We start from the raw sequence: 4,940 nt of genomic DNA, 5'->3' as shown, positions 1-4,940 counted from the left end.
TCTATAGGGATTTTAAACTCTTGACCTGCTACAGACAGTGTAAAACAGGTACACAAAACTGCCTTTGCTAAAAGGCACTCCTCTTCAGCCTCCCAAGGTAGCTAAAAGCAGGATAAATGCCTGTCATCTCTGCCTTTATTTTTCACACTTCATTTTTAGGGAGATAAGAGTTCTGCTTAGCTATGTACATAAGCATACTAGAATTTTGAAAAATGCATTTTAATTACTTTTATTTTATGTGTATAAGTAACTTGCTTGCATGTATGTCAAAGTACATGTGCCTGTGTTGCCCCAGGAGGCCAGAAAAAGACATTGGCTACCTTGGAATAGGAATTACAGACATGGTTAGCTGACCTGTGCAAGAGCAATGAGAGCTCTTAACTATTGAGCCATTTCTTCAGTCACAGAGAAGAACATTAAAATTTCAAGGAGTGTCTAAAAACCAGTAATATCTAATCTGTGCATTCCTTTGTCCAAGATTGAAGAAACAAATGTAAAAGCAATTGAAATATTTTACTGTCAACATTTAGTGTCTGACTCCAGACCCCAAAAGATCTTTAGTCTTTATTCTAAACCTCCAGTTACCTTACATTTCAGAAAGAGAATAGCACATGGACAAATCACCCCAGAATGAGAGCACCCCGAAGCAGGAAAAATTGTCTGGAGAGAATCAGCTTGTTACACCCAGTGATGGGTACTTCTCAGGGGCTAACCTTGAAAATAAAAATGGTGATAATGACCAACCACATATAAGTTTACAGATTCCTCAACTGCACATCCATCTCACCCCTGCTCTGCTCACCCCGCTCCTCTCACACCTGCATCTCTCACCCTCAGTATCTCTCACCCCTGTTCCTTTCACCCTCTGCTCCTTTCAACCCCTGCTCCTCCTACCTCCTGCTCCTCTCAGCCTCTTGCTCAATCTTCCTGTTTTAACCCAAGGCTCATATCAGTGTTTACAATGAGCCTAAAATCTTTATCTCCATCTTTTCATTTCATCTCCCTTTACTTTTAGTTTGTTTTCTTTGGTATAAGTGGGCTGGAACATTGGAACTTCAGAGATTCCTGATCTGTCTAGGACTCAATTATAAGGAGAATTTGTCCACCTTTTGTCTTCAGAAATTTATATCCTGCAGGGTGGTGGTGACACAAGTCTTTAATTCAAGCACTAGGGAGGCAGAGGCAAGTCGATCTCTATGAGTTCGAGTCCAACCTGGTCTAGGAAAGACTCTAAAGCTGTACAGAGAAACCCTGTCTCTAAAATCAAACACACACACAAAAGGAAATGCATATTTTAGACAACAATGAAGCAGAAGGATTCCCCAAATCTGCTTCTCATTTGCCTTTAGCTCAGAATCTCCATGGCTAGAAGATGTTTTGTAAATGCCACAATGTTCCGGTCTTCAATACTGTGCCTGGAATAAGTTAATTGAAAAACAATATTATGAAGATGATGGGGAAAGCAATGCACAGATGAGTAAACATGGGCCTTTAAGGACAAAGATTTACCTCAATAGACTCCTATTTATTAAAATAGCCTCCATTAAGGCTGAAGGATCTCAGGTTTCATTTTTCTCCCATAAACTCATTTAATGGTATTTCCAATAAGTATGCCAATGAAAACTGTGTGAAAATACGAGTAGGAGGTAAGGCAAATCTTGACCACAAAGTGCCCGGTATTACAACAAATTAAAAGGACTTTAAAACATGAGTGATTAGGCTTACTACAGAATGAGACTACCGGAAAGTTGGTGGCATTTCTGGGTCAAGTAAATACCTGCAAAAAGTGAATCTACAAGGAACACCCCAGCTAAGACTCCTAGCAATAGGAGACATGTAGCCTGAACTGGCCATCTTCTGTGGTCAGGCAAGGCTTCAAGCAGACGAACTGGGAAACCAACCCAGTTACGAAATCTTGAACCTACAGTCTGTCCTACTTTTGTGATGTACTGTGATAAGAGAGTAGCCTAGAGATTTAGGGAGTAGCCAACCAAGACTGGTCTAGCATAAAATCCATGCCAGGACAGTAACTCATCCCTGACACAGCTTGGGTATCAGGATTCACAGGGTGAATGACCCAGAGATCTGGGATAGAACCAAACACAACTGAAGAAAAAATATTAATATAATGATGCCTAACAGTATTATCCTGTTCATAGACTAGTGCCTATCTGAATTGTCATCAGAAAGACTTCATATAGCAATAGATGGAAACAAATGCAGACCTGAAGGCAAATATTAGGCAAAGCTCAAGGAATCCTGCAGAAGAGGGAGATAAAGGATTCTATGGGCCAGAGGGGTCAAGGATATCACAAAGGAACAAACAGGATCACCTAACCTGGTCTCACAGGGCCTCACAGAGATTGAACCTACAACCAGAGAGGCTGCATTGGACTTGTTGTTTTGTGTATTTTGTATAAAGAGTAATGAAATTAATTAATTAACCTGTGGCTCGATATACTAAGCACCAAAGGATGGACCACAAAGCACCAGCAGATGGACTGTAAACTAGGGCAGTACTGCAAACAAACAAACAAACAAAAAGATAATCTCTCGAAAAGCCAAAAAATGTTTGATTTCAAAAATAATATGCATTCAGTGTATAGACTATAAACCCTTACTAAATTTTATAGAAAGTAGAAAAGGTAACAATTCTGATGGCTGTCAGAAATTTAATGTAAAAGAAATTTCAATAGTGAAAGCCCTACACCTCAGAGTAACTCATTTCTAATTTATATCTAAAATCTAGGGGAGAAATAAGATGAATATTACACACAGTATCACAAATAATTGACAGAGAAGATATTTATTTGACGTCCTTTTTTTCTCCCTTCAGAATGTCATTGGCATTAAAACCTAATAAGACAATCGAGAAAGGGAAATTATAGATCAATTTCTATCATGAACGTTGATGCAAATATAAAGTAATAATAATTAAAACCTAGTTATATACAAAAGGAATAATAGTACATCTAGACAAAGTGGGGATGACTCAAGAATCCGTGGGTGGTGCATATTAAAAGCGAAGGCAATGTAATTCCCATAGAGAAAGAACAAAGGAAAAAGAGACTTAAAATCTGCTGAGAGTGCATTTGCCAAAACTCAATATTCATATTAAAACCCAAAGATGGCTAGGATAGAAAAGAACATTGTAATCTAATTGTGCCTGGGCAATCTTCTCCTGTGATATTGGGAAAGACACCTGCTATCATAACTTCTAATCATCTTAACACTGGAAGTCTGACCAATGCAGTAACAAAAATGTTGTCTTTTTAAGGGGATGGGATTAGAAAGAAGAAATAACACTCATAGTTTGTAGATGTCATCTATTCAAAAAATGTAAAATTACTCATAAACTCTTTGCATTAATAACTGGATATAGCAAATCTACTAGATGATATCAAGGATGATATTTTTTTCATTGAGATCTTTTATTTAATTATTAATTACTCTAAATAATTCCTAACACATATTTCTCTTCATAGTCAGGATCTTAATTGAAATTTTCTGAATATTACTCCTACTCCCTGTATGCTCAAAATCAATTAACATACACACAAAATGTTTGTTATTCAAACACATGCATAACACTCTTGTTATTCAGAAGTGTACGTTTTTATTTTTATTAGCAGATTCTTCATAAACACTGACATTTGAACACTTTTGGGGGGTGATATTTATAATAGCTAGGTTAGGTAGCCACGTGGAGCTCAGAAGGCTGAGGCAGAGATTTGTTTCACCCAAAGAGTATGTCACCACCCTGGTCAACATAATGGGACTCTGTCACAAAAGAAAAAAAATAAGTAAATAAGTAGGTACTGATTATAATGGCATGAAAAGAAAATGCCTATTAAAATGTGCAGAAAGATTTTTCAAAACATGTATTGTCTGAACAGGACAAGTTCCAATTGCTCAGGAAATAACAGCAACAGTTGACAGAATTGTATGAACTGAATTCTGCACAATGAAGGAAATAATCAAAGCCAGCCTACAGAATGGGAGAACATTTTTGTCAACTATGTATCTGACTGGAGATTAATAAACAAAATATGTTTTAAAAATATTAAAAGGCACCTCACAAATCCCCAGATCATCTAGTCTATAAGTGAGAAAACAAATTTAACAAGCAACATTCATCCATCCATGATCATGAAAACAGTCCTAATTATAAACTCTGTGGATCACATACAGACAAGTAAAGGAGGAGGGCTAGTCGAAAAGAAGGTTTTAATTGAAAAGTGAGGGGGGCAAGAGAAAGTAATGGAATGAGAATAATATAAAAATTCATTGTATATGTTTATGAAATTGTTGTAAAGTTAAAAGTAAATAATAAAAGAGTGAATGACAAAAATAAAGTAGAAACATGGAGCAGTGTGAAGAAAGCAGCAAGAAAGACCCCCGGATGGACCTAACCCAAACACCACTGCATCCCTGCATTCTGCACCAATGTCCCCTGTCGCTGCCATGCCCAAAGAAAGGCTGAGGGGGATATTAAAGGAGATAAAGTTAATGTGAAGGACGACCCACAGAGAAGATCTAAAAGGTTGTCTGCTAAACCTGCTCCTCCAAAGCCATAGCCCACGCCTAAAATGACTCTGCAAAGAAGGGAGAGAAGTTACCAAAGGGGAAGACTGGGAAAGTTGATGTTGGCAAGGATGTGAATAATCCTGAAGAAAAATGGAGATGCCAGAACACACCAGGCACAAAAAGCTGAAGGTGCTAGAGATACCAAGTGAAATGTGCGCATATTTGATAACTTTGTACTTCTGGTAACTGTAAAGTTTAAAATGCTACTTTTTATTAAGTTTTATTAAAATGCAGAATTTTGTTTTACCTTTTTAAACTATGTTATTAGCACACAGAACACTTCATTGTTTTGTGGGGTAAGGAACATGTGTCACTAACAAAATGTATCCAAAGCTGAATTGATGACAGTTGAT

The 4,940-nt window shown here is 37.3% G+C and overlaps 1 pseudogene; it reads left to right on the top strand.

Moving 5' to 3' along the window:
* The first annotated feature begins 611 nt into the window (after positions 1 to 611).
* On the top strand, positions 612 to 4,736 carry LOC110340647 (annotated as a pseudogene).
* The last annotated feature ends 204 nt before the right edge of the window (positions 4,737 to 4,940 follow it).

The sequence above is a fragment of the Mesocricetus auratus genome, unplaced genomic scaffold (assembly GCF_017639785.1).
Source record: "Mesocricetus auratus isolate SY011 unplaced genomic scaffold, BCM_Maur_2.0 Super-Scaffold_100004, whole genome shotgun sequence".
Classification (NCBI taxonomy): domain Eukaryota; kingdom Metazoa; phylum Chordata; class Mammalia; order Rodentia; family Cricetidae; genus Mesocricetus; species Mesocricetus auratus.
This window is presented reverse-complemented; position numbering and strand designations above follow the sequence as displayed.